A 19,788-nucleotide genomic window follows, 5' to 3' on the forward strand; every position below is an offset into this window, starting at 1 on the left:
AGAAATGCTTCAGAGGAGACTAGTTTGTTGTTAGTCCCTGTAGAGCTGAAGGCTAAAGCACAAACAGAATAGATCCGGTACGATTACATTTGAAATGAATGTGTCATAGCCGTGGGTAGCATACATCTGTAGGATGGCTAGTTACATGTACATCCACTTAGATTTAGCAAGTGAATAGAGAGAGGACAGGGGTGGGAGAGAAATATTCAATGGCGGGGGAAGGAGAGAAAAAAAGTGCAAAGTGAGGAGAGAAAACGGGGCCTGCGTCCTAAATGGCATCCTATTCCCTATTCAGTCCCGAGTGGCATAGCGGTCTAAGGCACTGCATCTCAGTGCAAGAGGAGTCACTACAGTTCCTGGTTCAAATCCAGGCTGTATCACATCCGGCTGTGATTGGGCGGCGCACAATTGGACCGTCGTCGTCCGTCATTGTAAATAAGAATTTGTTCTTAATTGACTTGCCTAGTTTAAATAAAGGTTAAACTAAAAAAAGAATATATTATGCACTACTTTTGACCAGAGCCTATGAGTGTATAGTCCAAAGTAGTGCAACATAAAGGAATAGGGTGCATTTGGGACTCACAGGCCTACTAAATTGTTTCATCAAAGGCCCTGGTTTTACCGTCGAAAGACAGACCCCTGCCTCACAGAGCTACCAGTGAGGTGAAGAGAGGGTTATAGAGCCCCCTGTGAGAGCATGTCAGTCACATGGTCCTCACAGTAACGCACATATAAAACACTCACACATATAAAACACACACACACATATAAAACACACACACACACATATAAAACACACACACACACATTAAACACACATTAAACACACACACACAAAACACACACGCACACACTCAGTCTAATTAACCCATGTTAGTGCCACCCTCGTTCACCGTAGCTACACCCTCTCCACTTCTCACAGAACATCAGACGATTCCTCTCTGTCTGTTTTCTTTTTTATATCTCAGAGATTAAATTATTCTGTTTATTTAAGAGAAAGTATCCAGAGAGGAGACTTTAAATCACGTGTTATGGATGTTCTCCTTGGGACGTAAAAGAGAAGCTTTCTCTACTGTCAATCAATATTAGGGGAAATAACATAGCATTGCAGTGTGGTAGAGCAGCGCCTATCTTTAGCAGTGCTATGGCAGTGCATTTCTTTTGTACAAGATGGGAGCTAATGATAGAATTGAATGAAACTGCTTGCAGTATTGTGATGATACTGTGCATTAATGGTAGCTCCTAATATGGACTGGCCCAGATGAAAATGCTTAAGATGGTAAAATGACAGTGGAGGATGATATAGTTTCGTCTCAATGGACACCCACTCTGGGCAGCGGTCCTGAGGTGGTGCCTATGAACATAAACCTCACTCTGGGCAGTGGTCCTGAGGTGGTGTCTATGAGCATACACCACACTCTGGGCAGTGGTCCTGAGGTGGTGTCTATGAGCATACACCACACTCTGGGCAGTGGTCCTGAGGTGGTGTCTATGAACATACACCACACTCTGGGCAGTGGTCCTGAGGTGGTGTCTATGAACATACACCACACTCTGGGCAGTGGTCCTGAGGTGGTATCTTGGAACATACACCTCACTCTGGTCTCTGGTCATGAGCTGGTCTCTAGGAATATACACCAAACAAAGCCCTTCTCCATTCAGTCAGATGTACAGTGCATTCGGAAAGTATTCAGACCACTAGACTTTTTCCACATTGTGTTACTTTACAGCCTTATTCTAAAATCGATTGTTTAAAAAATGGTTTATTTCCCTCATCAATCTACACACAATACCCCATAAGTACAAAGCAAAAACATAAATATCACATTTACATAAGTATTCAGACACTTTACTCAGCACTTTGTTGAAGCACCTTTGGCAGGAATTACAGCCTCCAGTCTTCTTGGGTATGATGCTACAAGCTTGGCACACTTGTATTTGGGGAGTTTATCCCATTCTTCTCTGCAGACCCTCTCTGTCAGGTTGGATGGGGAGCGTCGCTGCACAGCTAATTTCCGGGCTCTCCATAGATGTTTGATCGAGTTCAAGTCCGGGCTCTGGCTGGGCCACTCAAGGACATTCAGAGACTATGTCTCGAAGCCACTCCTGCGTTGTCTTGGTTGTGTGCTTAGAGTCATTGTTCTGTTGGAAGGTGAACCTTCGCCCCAGTCTTAGGTTCTGAGTGCTCTGTAGCAGGTTTTCATCAAGGACCTCTCTGTACTTTGCTCTGTTCATCTTTCCCTCGATCCTGACTAATCTCTCAGTCCCTGCCGCTGAAAAACATCCCCACTCCATGATGCTGCCACCACCATGCTTCACCGGAGGGATGTTGCCAGGTTTCCTCCAGATGTGACACTTGGCATTCAGGCCAAAGTGTTCAATCTTGGTTTCACCAGACCAGAGAATCTTGTTTCTCATGGTCTGAGTGTCCTTTAGGTGCTTTTTGGCAAGCTCCAAGTGGGCTGTCATGTGTCTTTTACTGAGGAGTGGCTTCCGTCTGGCCACTCTACCATATAGGCCTGATTGCTGGAGTGCTGCAGAGATGGTTGTCCTTCTGGAAGGTTCTCCCATCTCCACAGAGGAACTCTGGAGCTCTGTCAGAGTGACCATCGGGTTCTTAGTCCCCTCCCTGACCAAGGCCCTTCTCCCCCGATTGCTCAGTTTGGCTGGGCCCCAGCTCTAGGAAGAGTCTTGGTGGTTCCAAACTTCTTCCATTTAAGAATGATGGAGGCCACTGTGTTCTTGGGGACCTTCAATGCTGTAGAAATGTTTTGGTACCCTGCCCCAGATCTGTGCCTCGACACAATCCTGTCTCGGAGCTCTAAGAACAATTCCTTCGACCTCATGGCTTGGTTTTTGCTCTGACATGCACTGTCAACTGTGGAACCTTATATAGACAGGTGTGTGCCTTTTCAAATCATGTCCAATCAATTGAATTTACCACAGGTGGACTCCAATCAAGTTGTAGAAACATCTCAAGGATGATCAATGGGCGCCTCCCGGTTGGCGCAGTGGTCTAAGGCACTGCATCGCTGTGCCACTAGAGATTCTGGGTTCGAGTCCAGGCTCTGTCGCAGCCTGCCATGACCGGGAGGCCCGTGGGATGGTGCACAATTGGCCCAGCGTCATTCGGGTTAGGGAGGGTTTGGCTGGCAGGGATATCCTTGTCTCATTGTGTGCTAGCAACTCCTGTGTTGGGCCGGGTGCAGTGCACACTGACACGATGTACAGTGTTTCCTCCGGCACATTGGTGCGGCTGGCTTCCGGGCTGGATGTGCGTTGTGTCAAGAAGCAGTGTGTCTTAGTTGGGTTGTGTTTCGGAGGACACATGGCTCTCAACCTTCGCCTCTCCCAAGTCCGTATGGGAGTTGCAGCGATGAGAGAAGACTGTAACTACTACCAATTGGATACCATGAAATTGGGGGTAAAAAAGGATGATCAATGGAAACAGGATGCACTTGTGCTCAATTTTGAGTCTCAGCAAAGGGTCTGAATACTTATGTAAATAAGGTATCTGTTTTTATTTTTAATACATTTGCAAAAATCTCCAAAAATCTATTTTTGCTTTGTCATTATGGGGTGTTGTGTGTAGATTGATTTGTGTGTTGAATAATTTAATCCATTTTAAAATAAGGCTTAACAAAATGTGAAAAAAGTAAATTGGTCTGAATTTACTATATACATTAGTTTACATTGTATACATACTGTATATGTACTTTAGCTATGTGCAAATAAACTTTCGAACCCCATTTTGTATTTATTGTCCAAATGTATCAGCTTGCAGCCCGGTGCACGGTTCTACAGATCAATATGGATACAGCCTCCATCGACCTGGAGTCCTGCCAACATAAAACAACACAGCCTCCCCTCATTTCCACATGCCCCCTGCCCACACACAAACACATGCACACACACACACACACACACACACACACACACACACGGACATGGACGAACACACACACACACAGACTCATATGCACACCAACCTTTGCCTTTAAGTTATGACCTATTTTCTGTGGGCAACGTATTGATCAGTCATCTTAATGTGGGTTTGTAATATTACATTTACATTTGACAAGAGATGCTCTTCTCAAAAACACTTCCAAGTGCTCTGAAACACCAAATCAACAATTATATCTGTCCCTAGTGAAAACCGTCACGATTTATCGTCTCAAAATTAATTAAAATACATGACAAATCTCGACTCCGCACGCACAAAGGGTCCTTTATCCAATATGTTGTCATACTAATGGTTCAGACTGTATACTGGGTTTCTTACCCATAACCCTCCTCCCTCCGGGCTAGTCACTCCAGTGTGTCTTAATCCTAAAGCTCCTCACTATAATCCATCCAACGACAGACTTTGAAGTCACTGCAATACATGTCATTGTGCTTGCGTCAATTTTCTCCTTTGTCTATATGTCATTTTATTGAGTTCCAAGAATTAATGTTTCGCTTTCCTCTTTCGCTATATGTCATTTTACTGGGTTCAAGTAGTTGTATAGGGTGGTATGTCAAGGCTGTGCTGAGACAATGACTTATCAGTGATCTAAGCCCTGCTCAGATAATTCCTACCGTTGTGTTGCTGAGTTGTCGTAGGGCTGCTGCAAATGTACATTGTCCCAGGGGCGTTGGCAGTCATAATGTAAGTAACCTAATTTATGTCCCTCTAACTGCCCTGAATGCCTCTGCTGATCTTACAGCTATTGTACGCAGCAATCATGCGCCTGAGTCATACTGTTAGCACTGAGGCAGTTTGCTTGAGTAGGAAGTCCACAGCTCAAACATGAATATCATTGTCATGTCTACCTCTGATAAGCCTCCCAGTAAAGCAATAAAAACAATCAAGAATCCCAGAAAAGTTATAAATGATTGCCCACATGAACATATGTGGTCTAAGAAAGGTTAATGATAACTTGCTAGTAACATATAACATTCATATTCTGACTATCTCTTGGATTGATGATGAATTGAAAAATTTTATGGTTGAGAGGGATGATGCAAAAAGAATGGCAAATAAATCGGGCTGCACAGCACAGCGTACTGTAAATTGAGAAATCATGTGACTAAGCTGAACAAAAAGAAGAAGAAACTGTACTATGAAGCAAAGGCAAATTATATAAAGAATGATCGTAAAAAGCTTTGGAGCACCTTACATAACATTTTGTGAAAAAAGACAAGCTCCGCTTCCTCATACATTGTATTAGAGGGCTCATTCATCACAAAACCCACTGATATTGCCCTTCTACTTTAATTACTTTTTATTGGGAAGATGAGCAAACTCTAAACCCACTCATCTATGCATAACTGACCAAGTTATTAAAGACAATCATTTTAATGTTGAATTCCATAAAGTGAGTGTGGAAGAGATTAAAAAATGACAAGCCACCTAGGTCTGACAACTTGGATGGAAAATTACTGAGGATGATAACGGACAATATTGCCACTCCTACTTGCTATCTCTTCAATCTAAGGCTACAGGAAAGTGTGTGCCCTCAGACCTGGAGTGAAGGAAAGGTCACTCCGCTACCCAAGAATAGCAAAGCACTCTTTACTGGCTTAAACAGTCGACCAATCAGCCTGTTACCAACTCTTATTAAACTTTTTGAAAAAATTGTGTTTGACCAGATACAAAGCTATTTCATAATAAACAAACAAACAAAAGATTTACAGCATGCTTATAGGGAAGGGCATTCCATGGCACTTACACAAATGACTGATGATTGGCTGAGAGAAATTTATGATAAAATGATTGTGGGAGCTGTTTTGTTAGACTTCAGTGCAGCTTTTGACATTATTGATCATAATCTGCTGCTGGAAAAATGAATGTGTTATGGCTTTACATCCCCTGCTATACTGTGGATAAAGAGTTACCTGTCTAACAGAACACAGAGGGTGTTCTTTATTGGAAGCCTCTCCAACACAATCCAAGTAGAGTCAGGCATTCCACAGGGCAGCTGGCTAGGCCCCTAACTTTTTTTCAATCTTTACTAATGACATGCCACTGGCTCTGAGTAAAGCCTGTGTGTCCATGTATGCTGATGACTCGACACTATACACATTAGCTGCCACAGCAAGTGAAATCACTGCAACACTTAACAAAGAGCTGCAGTTAGTTTCAGAATGGGAGGCAAGAAATAAGTTAGTCCTAAATATTTCACAAACTAAAAGCTTTCTATTTGGGACAAATATTCACTAAACCCTAAACCTCAACTAAATCTTGTAATGAATAATGTGGAAATTGAGCAAGTTGAAGAGACTAAACTGCTTGGAGTAACTCTGGATTGTGAACATTCATGGTCAAAACATGTTGATACAGCTGTAGCTAAAATGGGGAGAGGTATGTCAATAATAACCATTGCTCTGCCTTATTAACAACACTATCAAAAAGGCAGGTCCAACAGGCTCTAGTTTTGTCGCACCTGGACTACTGTCCAGTCGTGTGGTCAGGTGCCACAAAGATGGACTTAGAGGAGAGATTGACTTCATCACTACTTGTATTTATGAGAAATATTGACATGTTGAATGCACTGAGATGTCTATTTAAACTACTAGCACACAGCTCAGAGACCCATGCATACCCCACAAGACATACTACCAGAGGTCTCTTCACAATCCCCAAGTCCAGAACAGACTATGTGAAAAACACAGTACTACATAGAGCCATGACTACATGGAACTCTATTCTATATCAGATAACTGATGCAAGCAGTAAAATCAGATGGAACAGCGGGGACTGTGAAGAGACACACACATGCACAAACAGATGCATACACACATGTACACATGGATTTTGCGTTGTAGATATGTGGTCGCAGAGTAATGGCCTGAAAACACACACTTAATATGTGGTGAAATGTGTTGTGAAATGTATTGTTATGTTTTTATAAAAATTATATAACTGCCTTAATTTTGCTGGACCCCAGGGAGAGTAGCTGCTGCCTTGGCAGGAACTAATTGGGATCCTTAATAAACCCCAGGAAGAGTAGCTGCTGTCTTGGCAGGAACTAATGGGGATCCATAATAAACCCCAGGAAGAGTAGCTGCTGCCTTGGCAGGAACTAATGGGGATCCTTAATAAACCCCAGGAAGAGTAGCTGCTGCCTTGACAGGAACTCATGGGGATCCTTAACCTGTTGGGTCTAGGGGGCAGCATTTGCACGTCTGGATAAAAAAAATGTACCCGATTTAATCTGGTTACTAATCCTACCCAGTAACTAGAATATGCATATACTTATTATATATGGATAGAAAACACTCTAAAGTTTCCAAAACTGTTTGAATGGTGTCTGTGAGTATAACAGAACTCATTTGGCAGGCAAAACCCTGAGACATTTTCTGACAGGAAGTGGATACCTGATGTGTTGTATTGACTTTAAACCTATCCCATTGAAAAACACAGGGGTTTAGGAATATTTTGGCACTTCCTATTGCTTCCACTAGATGTCACCAGCCTTTACAAAGTGTTTTGAGTCTTCTGGAGGGAGATCTGACCGAACAAGAGCCATGGAACGTTGATGTCCCATTAGACACCTGGCGCGCTAGTTCATGTTGGGTACCCTCGTTCCAATACGTTATAAAAGAGTATGCATTCGTCCACCTTGAATATTATTCATGTTCTGGTTAAAAAAGGCCCTAATGATTTATGCTATACAACGTTTGACATGTTTGAACGAACGGAAATATATTTTTTCCCCTCGTTCATGATGAGAAGTCCGGCTGGCTTACATCATGTGCTAACGAGACGGAGATTTTTGGACATAAATGATGAGCTTTTTTGAACAAAACTACATTCGTTATGGACCTGTGATACCTGGAAGTGACATCTGATGAAGAGAATCAAAGGTAATGGATTATTTACATAGTATTTTCGATTTTAGATCTCCCCAACATGACGTCTAGTCTGTATCGCAACGCGTATTTTTCCGGGCGCAGTGCTCAGATTATTGCAAAGTGTGATTTCCCAGTAAGGTTATTTTTAAATCTGGCAAGTTGATTGCGTTCAAAAGATGTAAATCTATAATTCTTTAAATGACAATATAATATTTTACCAATGTTTTCTAATTTTAATTATTTAATTTGTGACGCTGACTTGACTGCCGGTTATTGGAGGGAAACGATTTCCTCAACATCAATGCCATAGTAAAACGCTGTTTTTGGATATAAATATCAACTTGATAGAACTAAAAATGCATGCATTGTCTAACATAATGTCCTAGGAGTGTCATCTGATGGAGATTGTAAAAGGTTAGTGCATCATTTTAGCTGGTTTTATGGTTTTGGTGACCCTGTCTTTGACTTGACAAAACATTACACACAACTCTTGTAAATGTACTGTCCTAACATACTCTAAATTTATGCTTTCGCCGTAAAACCTTTTTGAAATCGTAAAACGTGGTTAGATTAAGGAGATGTTTATCTTTCAAATGGTGTAACATAGTTGTATTTTTGAAAAATTTGAATTTTGACATTTATTTGGATTCAAATTTGCCGCTCTTGAAATGCACCTGCTGTTGATGGAGTGCACCACGGGTGGCACGCTAGCGTCCCACCTAGCCCCAAGAGGTTAATAAACCCCAGGAAGAGTAGCTGCTGCCTTGATAGGGACTAATGGGGATCAATAATAAATACAAATATAAGAGCATGGTATTTTTATATATATATTCTTTACACATTTTTACCCCCCAATTGGTAGTTACAGTCTTGTCTCATCGCTGCAACTCCCGTATGGACTTGGGAGAGGCAAAGATTGAGAGCCATGTGTCCTGCAAGCCACACTGCTTCTTGATACAATGCCCACTTAATCCGGAAGCCAGCCACACCAATGTGTCAGAGGAAACACCATACACCTGGCGACCTGGTCAGCGTGCACTGTGCCGGCCTGCCACAGGAGTCGCTAGTGCGCGATGGGGCAAGGACATCCCTGCCGACCAAACCCTCCCTAACCCTGACGACGCTGGGCCAATTGTGCGTCGCCCCATGAGTCTCCCAGTCACGGTCAGCTGCGACAGAGCCTGGGCTTGAGCCCAGAATCCCTAGTGGCACAGCTAGCAGTGGGATGCAGAGCCTGGACTGGAACCCAGAATCCCTAGTGGCACAGCTAGCAGTGCGATGCAGAGCCTGGACTGCAACCCAGAATCCCTAGTGGCACAGCTAGCAGTGCGATGCAGAGCCTGGACACGAACCCAGAATCCCTAGTGGCACAGCTAGCAGTGCGATGCAGAGCCTTAGACCACTGCACCACTCGGGAGGACAGAGCATGATAGTAGTTTTACATTATTCTGTCAGCTGTCAGTCACATTTGCACTTTATAAGGATTAATAGTAAGATGATATTATAACGATTAACTAGTAAATAGCATTAATAGTAAGATAATATTAATTTACTGTCACATGTCAAGGAGACACTGAAATCTGTCAATAATTTATTTATTTTATTTCATTCTACAGCCCTTAGGCATGAAGATTGCTCTAAATTTGCCTCAATAACAATCGGCGTTGATATTCCAATACATTATTGATTGATTCCTGCTTTCATATCAGGAATAAACGACTAGGCTATCTAGCTAGCTCAACCAGCCTTGCAGGCTATCCACCAGCTCATGGTTCTAAATTGTCTATTCAAGACATTTATGGATGTGTGGTTTTCCATGAATGTTTCAGGATAACGATCAATGAGAGAAATTATAGGCTCTGGAAGACATTGCCTCTCCTATTGTACAGTTGGCTATTGAAGTATTGATAGACTTGAAGACTGTAAGCAGTCAAAATGGAATACAGGCATTAGAAAGTTGCTAATGTTGCAATACTCTATGGTCAGACAAATGAAAAACAGGACCTCCCATGATCTTCGATGTCATTCAGATAGACATAAAAAATTATAATATGTGTGCAAAGTTCACGTAGCTGCAGACTGTGAAACTGAGCAGAAACGGTTCCTTGAGCAAAGGAGAATGCAATGACAGAGAGACAGAGAGACAATGAATGACGGAATAATTAAATAAGATAGAGGGTTGTCAGAGATGTCTTCAGCAAGCATCCATTGTAATAGGCCGCAACTTCAGACAGCAGCATTGGGTCACTGTCCTGGAATGGATGTTTGAAGGACAGGAGGGCCTGAACCTCCAGGGCACGATGGGGGAAATGGATGGCTTCCTAACAGGCGTGGTCATTAGCCCAATGCCACCATAGGCTAACCCGCTAACCCCCCCAACGACAGACAGACATAACCTGCTAGCCATAAGCCCCAGTTTCTAGCCTTTAATAACCTATTAGCTTTGCGGCTAGTTAGTCTAGTTAGTCTAGTTAGCCTAGTTAGTCTAGTTAGCCATTAGCTCCACAGCAAGCTTTCTTCCCTTCCTCTTCCTTCTTTCCCTCCTCCCCTCTTCCACATCCCCCACACTCCATCTCCTCGTCTCTCCAAGTAAACAATGCCTCATTATTGTTCAAGACAATTCTCACAGTGTTAATTGCCGGGGTCACACAGCTAGCGCACCACAGCCACGGAAACCATAGAAACGTGTCTAAGCTACATCTGTCTGCCTACCACTCGTTATCCTTGACATTGGGTAAGTGATATTAATAAATTATTATGCGCCTGACGAGAGGAAAGGAATAGAACGGATGTTTCCACTATGCTAGGTCACACACATTTTTGCTATAAACAATTGTGTTTACATTACGATGCTGAATTAACAAGTTATGCTTCAGTTACTAATGGGTTGATTTGGTCCTTGAGAAATATACATTGAGTCACACTATCTTTATACAGAGTGAATTCTCGCTAGGCCTAATAGTATTCAAGTCCAAACAGCAACATTCAGTGAAGCTCTATTGATGTTAACAGGGATTAAAAAAAAGAAACAGATCATCAGATCTGATTTTCTTATTCACAGAGATGACTCATATCAAACTAATTGAATCCATAGAACTGCATTGTTTGGCTCATATTAGCTCCATACCTAAGACTTCATTAACCCCTGTAATGTGCTCTTGAAAGCAGACAAGATGAAGCTAATTTAATAGATCAGATTGATTTTTCTTCTCTGTTTAGGAAAGTCGGCTACTTGAAAGCAGAGGGAATATCTTCCATGTGCAAAACCGGACTATGTTACATCTCTAATCATCAGTTAATGATCCAAGGTATTGAATTTGCTGTAAATGAGTGCCACACCTTGACAGCCAATGACCATTGTTCCTCAGTACCTGGTGTCTATGGTAGTGGAGACATTGATTTTCAGCATTGATAAGCAGCTCACATGTCCTTAGTAAATAGAAGTGTGTGGTGCAATCTACGTGTGTGTGCTTGACTGCGTACGTGTGCACACATGAGAGAGAGACAAAGACAAAGAGAGAGAGACATACAGAGATGGATATAGACAGACAGACAGACAGACAGACAGACAGACAGACAGACAGACAGACAGACAGACAGACAGACAGACAGACAGACAGACAGACAGACAGACAGACAGACAGACAGACAGACAGACAGACAGACAGACAGACAGACAGACAGACAGACAGACAGATGAGTGGAGTTAGTATGTTTGGAGAGCTGTTCCAGTAAGATGACCAGCTCTGAGAGTACTGATAAGAGGAACTAGGACTGAATCATTCACACTCTCATGCTTCTCTGATGGATTTCAATGGACCATTGATGTTTCAATTGGGAAAGTTAAAAACGGGGACAATAGTGTCAATCACACACCTACAAACTGTAGAGATATGAAGGAATGGAATGGTGGTCAACACATCAATAATCCTGATGGAAGCCGGGTTGCGATGAAACTGTGGAGATCTTTTTATAAATTATTTGCATCTGAGTTAGGCCGTGCGACTGAATTTGTTTTGTCAAACACACAAAAAAAACCCACTCTTTATACAAAACGTGCCCATATGCATGGACAAGCGCACACATGCATGTACGTACGCACACACACACACACACACGCACACCACCCCCACACAACCCAGCGTACAGGGGTTTTGCAGATCTGTGCCATCCTGCCCTGCTGGTGGGAACAGCTTGGTCGCTGTCTGTTTAAGGCTGTCGGTCGGGGGTATAACATTGCACATGATTAATGCACGGACGTTGTCTGTGAGGAGGCTGCTGAAGGAGACTGCAGCCTTCAGGGCATATAGAGACCTGCTTTCCAATCTGGGACTCCAACTAACCCCCCTTTCTCTTTGCATGCCTGGCTGGAAAGGGGGATCTGATGCAAATCATAGACTTAGATAGAAGACTCATCTTTGTATCTGTCCTGTTATAGCATCTGTGAGCGCACAGGCAGCTCCATTGAGGCCATCTCCATTTTGAAGTAGTCCATTTTCTTCTTCTACTACTTCTATGAGTTGGTAAACAAGCCGAAAGGGTGCATACTGCCACCAAGAGTGTGTTGTTTGAACAGGTATAAAGCCATGGTTGGTGGTTTACTGCCCCCTGCAGTTATGAAATGTTTTCTCACAAGCATAATTAATTGGCTGATCCCTCCTTGTGACCTAGATGGAATTATGTGATCCTTCCTTAACCCATAGGAAGTCCCGCCCAGTTGACTACTTCAAAATGGTGGAAGCTCTCAATGGTAATGTCCTTGCAAAAACAGGTAATTTCCAAGTAGTGATCTCTATCCATCTCTATGATGTTAACCAACAACACTGGCATACAAACAAGCACTCAACAGGTGACCTTGAAAGCTCAAACACTTTTGAAAGTTTCCTTTTTGTCAATCTTTTCTTTCGTAATTTTTCTCTCTCTCACACACACACACACACACACACACACACACACACACACACACACACACACACACACACACACACACACACACACACACACACACACACACACACGTAATGGTCTCCATTATATGCTTCAGCTGGCACCTAGCTCACATACTAATAATAGTACTGTAGGTCCATTTTTAGACGGTGTAGCCAGTGTAAACTTCCTCAAAATAGTAATTATTAATCTAAGAATAACTCAAGAAATCTGTCATTGATTTTAACATGAACGAGGATATATTTTACATCTAATTAAGATGTTTGATGCAGTATTTCTCAATGAAAAAAATGTGCATGAAAATGAGTTGAATAAAGACTTTATTGAAGAATCCCTACTGCTGACCAATCACCGACGAAGGGGCGTAGACTTTGGCTTGCCACGAGATAGAAAAATGTGTGTGCCTGAACAACCGAAGTCCAAAAACAAAAGAAAAAAACATCACAAAAATATCTTCCCCCGCCACACACACAGACACTCGCAATCACGCGCGCACACACACACACACACACACACACACACACACACACACACACACACACACACACACACACACACACACACACACACACACACACACACACACACACACACACACACACACACACACACACACACACACACACACTTCAGGTGAAATGCTCAGCGGCAGTAGCAGAGGGGCAAGAATGTCAAGCTCAGTCACAAGACAGGCCCTTTCCTGCAACATATTACAAGTATGTGGGGAGTTTTTCATGCAAATACAAAATGCATGACATCAGAGGACCTGTAGAAGCAGCACAGGGGTTATGATGTCAGGTCTGACTGGTTGGTTTGGAAAAACGGTGAGATGGAAGAGATGAAAACAGGACTTATTGCCTCACAGCAATCTAATTCCGTATGCTCTCGCTAACTCTCCCACTCACACACATTTTCTCACAAATAGACATGGGGGCATGGCAAACAGGCCCACACTCGTAAACACGAATGAAGTTGAGTCTATTTGCTTTTCGTTTCCCTGTTAGTACTTTTCACTTCAGAAGAGACGTGCCGGTCTTTTTTTCAGTGTGTTCCAAATTTCGGGTGCCATTGTTATATTTATTAAGTCTTAATGATGGATTAAATTAAAGTATGCTTCGGCAAAGCAATCTAATTAGATATAGGACTGCGGCATATGGAATCTCTGGATGTCTGGACCAGCCCTCACTCTAGCGAACACCATTCCCTTGAATTTCCTTTCTGAAAAAAAATTTACGCAAACATATGGAGTCGGCTAAAAAGATAAATTTAATTAGAAATTCCCAAATATGATTATCCCTCTCTCTGCCCTGTGTTTTCTACTTCCACACAAAAGGAGCTGATGTTTGAGGGATGGAAACATCTCTTACCTTTATGAATAAAGGAGAAGTGTCATACCAGGCCTCTATTTTAGCACAATAACATGATTCTGGGGCTGTGTAGAGTTGAGGTAGTGACGGGCTGTGTAGAGTTGAGGTAGTGACGGGCTGTGTAGAGTTGAGGTAGTGACGGGCTGTGTAGAGTTGAGGTAGTGACGGGCTGTGTAGAGTTGAGGTAGTGACGGGCTGTGTAGGGTTGAGGTAGTGAAGGGCTGTGTAGGGTTGAGGTAGTGACGGGCTGTGTAGGGTTGAGGTAGTGACGGGCTGTGTAGGGTTGAGGTAGTGACGGGCTGTGTAGGGTTGAGGTAGTGAAGGGCTGTGTAGAGTTGAGGTAGTGACGGGCTGTGTAGAGTTGAGGTAGTGACGGGCTGTGTAGGGTTGAGGTAGTGACGGGCTGTGTAGGGTTGAGGTAGTGAAGGGCTGTGTAGGGTTGAGGTAGTGAAGGGCTGTGTAGAGTTGAGGTAGTGACGGGCTGTGTAGGGTTGAGGTAGTGACGGGCTGTGTAGGGTTGAGGTAGTGAAGGGATGTGTAGGGTTGAGGTAGTGAAGGGCTGTGTAGGGTTGCGGTAGTGAAGGGCTGTGTAGGCTTGAGGTAGTGACGGGCTGTTTTTAGTGTATATGTTTAAAGTATATTCCATGCTCAAACCTTCAAGTTGATGGGTTGTATTTAGGATAATGTTTTACAGTTTTGTCATTCTATTTTTTACATTAAAATCATTTTATGTTATTATTGTATATGCTTTACATGTTATGACAATTCCGTGAAATGCTTGAAAGTGTAAACAATTCAAATAGTTTACTGCAGGGCTCCCAAAACCTTTTCCTGGAGAGCTACTGTCTTGTAGGTTTTCACTCCAACCCTGTTCCTGAAGAGATACTGTCCTGTAGGTTTTAACTCCAACCCTAATCTAACGCACCTGATTCTAATAATTAACTTGTTGATAAGATGAGTCAGGTTAGTTACAGCTGGGGTTGGATTGAAAACCTACAAGAGAGTAGTTCCGGACGACTGTGTGATCACGCTCTCCGTAGCCGATGTGAGCAACATCTTTAAACAGGTCAACCTTCACAAAGCCGCAGGGCAAGACAGAATACCAGGACGTGTACTCAAATCATGGGCGTACAAACTGGCAAGTGTCTTCACTGACATGTTCAACCTCTCCCTGACCGAGTCTGTAATACCTACATGTTTCAAACAGACCACCATAGTCCCTGTGCCCAAGAAAGCGAAGGTAACCTGCCTAAATGATTACCGCCCGTAGCACTCACGTCAGTAGCCATGAAGGGCTTTAAAAGGCTGGTCATGGCTGACATCAACACCATCATGCCAGAAACCCTAGACCCACTCCAATTTGAATACCGCCCAAACAGATCAACAGATGACGCAATCTCAATCACACTCCACACTGCCCTTTCCCACCTGGGCAAAAGGAACACCTATGTGAGAATGCTGTTCATTGACTACAGCTCAGTGTTCAACACCATAGTACCCACAAAGCTCATCACTAAACTAAAGACCCTGGGACTAAACACCTCCCTCTGCAACTGGATCCTGGACCTCCTGACGAGCCGCCCCCAGGTGGTAAGGGTAGGCAACAACAAATCTACCACGCTGATCGTTAACACTGGGGCCCCTCAGGGGTGCGTGCTTAGTCCGCTCCTGTACTCCCTGTTCACCCACGACTGCATGGCCAAGCACAAATCCAACACCATCATTAAGTTTGCTGACGACACAACAGTCACAACTCACTGACAATGAGACAGCCTATAGGGGGAGGTCAGAGACCTGGCAGTGTGGTGCCAGGAAAACAACTTCTCCCTCAATATGAGCAAGACAAAGGAGCTGATTGTGGTTTATATAGGAAATGGCCCCAATTAACATCGACGGGGCTGAAGTGGAGTGGGTCGAGAGTGTCCACATCACCAACGAACTGTCATGGTCTAAACACACCAAGACTGTTGTAACGAGAGGGCACGACTAAACTTTTTCCCCCTCAGGAAACTGAAAAGATTTGGCATGGGTCCCCAGATCCCCAAAAAGTTCTACAGCTGCACCATCGAGAGCATCCTGACTGGTTGCATCATCGCCTGGTATGGCAACTGCTCAGCATCTGAATGTAAGGCGCTACAGAGGGTAGTGCGTACGGTCCAGTACATCACTGGGGCCAAGCTTCCTAACATCCAGGACCTATATAATAGGCGGTGTCAGAGAAAGGCCCAGAAACTGTCAGAGACTCCAGTCATCCAAGTCAAAGACTGTTCTCTCTGCTACCGCACGGCAAGCAGTAGCACTGCTGCTACTCGCTGTTTATTATCTATACATAGTCACTTTACAAATTACCTCGACTAACCTTTAGCCCCGCACATTGACTCGGTACCGGTACTCCGTGTATATAGCCTCGTTATTGTTATTTTATTTTCTTCTGTTACTTTTTGACTTTTTGACTTTTTTGACTTTAGTTTACTTAGTAAATATTTTCTTAACTATATTTCTTTAACTGCATTGTTGGTTAATAAGGGCTTGTAAGTAAGGTCTACGGTAAGGTCTACACCACTTGTGATGAAGTAACAAAAAACACGTCACAGAAGACCAGGTCAAAATGTTGCCAGCCACGCTAGTATACTGTACAGTTTTTACAGATGTTCTTATTCAGAGTGACTTACAGGAGCAATTAAGGTTAAGTGCCTTGCTCAATGGCACATCGATAGATTTTTCATCTAGTCGTGTCAGGGATTTGAACCAATGTCGTTTCGTTTACTGGTCCAACACTCTTAACCGCTAGGCTACCTGCCTCCCCATGCACATGCATCATAAATATAGCGTTTGGAAGTGTATGGTCAGGTAACGTGACCGTATGTTCAATCTGTCTCAAGGAGCATTCCCACTCCCCTGAACTGCAGGGAAAATGAGTTTGACACCCCTGGGCTAGAGTAAGGACCCAGTGTCACCCCTTCTCCCACCTCACCCCCTCCCCTCACTACTACTACCCTCAGACACCAACCCAGGCCCGAGACTTTAACAGAAGTAACACCAGACCTACCCAATCCCCCTCAATGCAAGACTCCTGCCATTTAAACCACGGTCATTTTTCCCGCCCTTAATAAATCCATAAATCCATTATTTTGGAAACTATGCCCACTTCAAACATCCCACACGCTCCTCCTCCATCAACACCCCCATCCACCACCTCTCAATCCCTCACTCCCTGTTGTTCAACCCCCTTTAGCCTCCCCCCCACCCACCGCGCCTAGCCCAACACCTCCCCCTCCTCCTGCGAGAGCATGATAAACGCTCTCCAATATCCCGCCGGCATAAATCTTCCTTCCAAGTTGGCCACAAATATTTCAGCTATGCTGATTTATAGGGGCAGGCCCCCCTGTTTCAGAGGCTAGGTTTGCATCGCTGCATGGAGATTGATTTCTTACCATGCGAGCAGCACTTTAAGAAGATGGCTGACGCTCATGAGTGCATAGTAAACAGAGACACGGGGGCGGACTGCATACGTGGTAGAGCACCCCTGATGGGAGCGATATGAACGCACCTGTAAAGAGGGTCAGACGGGCAGTAAACGGGCAAATGAAGGACGGCCGAAAGGTTGAAGAGAGCTTTCGAGGCCCGACTACGCCGCACTATACCGAGCATGTGAAGCCCACCAAGATTGTCAGATAGGTGAATCACATGCAACCACATCTACAGTCTTAGCTCACCTCAGAGCATTGTGCTAGGTAAACACACGTGCTAGGTAAACACGTGTGCTAGGTAAACACGCGTGCTAGGTAAACACGCGTGCTAGGTAAACACGCGTGCTAGGTAAACACGCGTGCTAGGTAAACACACGTGCTAGGTAAACACACGTGCTAGGTAAACACGTGTGCTAGGTAAACATGTGTGCTAGGTAAACACACGTGCTAGGTAAACACACGTGCTAGGTAAACACGTGTGCTAGGTAAACACACGTGCTAGGTAAACACGTGTGCTAGGTAAACACACGTGCTAGGTAAACACACGTGCTAGGTAAACACACGTGCTAGGTAAACACACGTGCTAGGTAAACACACGTGTAGATGCATCCGATATCAGTAAGAAACAGTCACAATTATAGTGAATAATGGTATATTTTTCTTATTCATCTGCATTTGTTAATAGAGCATGTACCTCCTTTTCTCTAATGATGTATTGATGCTAGTTTATTTCAATTGCTTATTATGCACTCAGAGAAGCACATATTCCATTCAATATTCCATCCACAAACGATTCCCACCTTCAAGATTGACATCTTTTGTCAGAGGGAACACACATACAAATACAGTACACAGACATCGTTGCTCTAATTTCAACACATATCCACCCTTCATGTCTTCAGCATGTCTGCAGAGCGTCTGTCCCGGCCCTTCCAGCCCCATGCAAGCAGTTGTCTTCTCCCATCAGGCTTGGCACATACCAAAGGTGAGGGCTTCCCGCTGGTGATGTCGCTGGAGCACATTGCTGCAGACTGAAATAGGCTGACGGTGTACAGTGACATCTTCCATCTCATCTCCCACTTATACCCATCAGGTGTGTCCAGTCTAGCTTGTCAAGAGGACCCCCTTTGCATCCTGGACTTCTTGACGGGCCGCCCCCAGCTGGTGAGGGTAGGCAATAACACCTCCCCATGCTGACTCTCAACATGGGGGCCCCCTAGGGTGTATACTTCATCCTCTTCTATACTCCTAGTTTGTTATTGGGGTGGCAGGTAGCGTAGTGGTTAGAGCGTTGGACTAGTAACTGAAAGATTGCAAGATCAAATCCCCGAGCTTTACAAATCTGTCGTTCTGCCCCTAGGCTGTCGTTGAAAACATAATTTGTTCTTAACTGTCTTGCCTATTTAAATAAATAAAATGACCACTCATACTCCATCATCTATTATATGAATGTTTTGGCTGATAGAGAGTGCATTTGGAAAGTATTCAGACCCCTTGACTTTTTCCACATTTTGTTACGTTACAGCCTTAATCTAAAATGGATTAAATAAATGCTTTCCCTCATCAATCTACACACAATACCCCATAATGACAAAGCAAAAACAGGTTTTCAGAAATGTTTGAAAATGTATAAAAAATAAAAAAACAGAAATACCTTATTTACATAAGTATTCAGACCCTTTGCTATGAGACTCGAAATTGAGCTCAGGTGCATCCTGTTCCCATTGATCATCCTTGAGATGTTTTTAAAACTCGATTGTAGTCCACCTGTGGTAAATTCAATTGATTGGACATGATTTGGAAAGGCACACACCTGTCTATATAAGGTCCCACATTTGACAGTGCATGTCAGTGCAAAAACCAAGCCATGAGGTCGAAGGAATTGTCCTTAGAGCTCCGAGACAGGATTGTGTTGAGGCACAGATCTGGGGAAGGGCACAAAACAATGTCTGCAGCATTGAAGGTCCCCAAGAACACAGTGGCCTCCATCATCCTTAAGTGGAAGAAGTTTAGAACCACCAAGACTTCCTAGAACTGGCCACCTGACCAAACTGAGCAATCAGGGGAGAAGGGCCTTGGTCAGGGATGTGACCAAGAGTTCCTCTGTGGAGATGGGAGAACCTTCCAGAAGGACAACCATCTCTGTAGCACTCCACCAATCAGGCTTT

General features: G+C 43.7%; 1 long non-coding RNA gene across 1 annotated transcript; it reads left to right on the top strand.

The window, feature by feature from the left end:
* Positions 1–10,392: 10,392 nt before the first annotated feature.
* LOC106592530 (uncharacterized) lies at positions 10,393–18,943 on the top strand. Its single transcript, XR_001325661.1, has 4 exons — positions 10,393–10,570; positions 11,056–11,144; positions 18,523–18,605; positions 18,714–18,943. It is a non-coding gene; the product is annotated as an uncharacterized lncRNA (long non-coding RNA).
* The last annotated feature ends 845 nt before the right edge of the window (positions 18,944–19,788 follow it).

This window comes from Salmo salar, chromosome ssa15, assembly GCF_905237065.1.
Source record: "Salmo salar chromosome ssa15, Ssal_v3.1, whole genome shotgun sequence".
In the NCBI taxonomy this organism is placed as follows: Eukaryota; Metazoa; Chordata; class Actinopteri; order Salmoniformes; family Salmonidae; genus Salmo; species Salmo salar.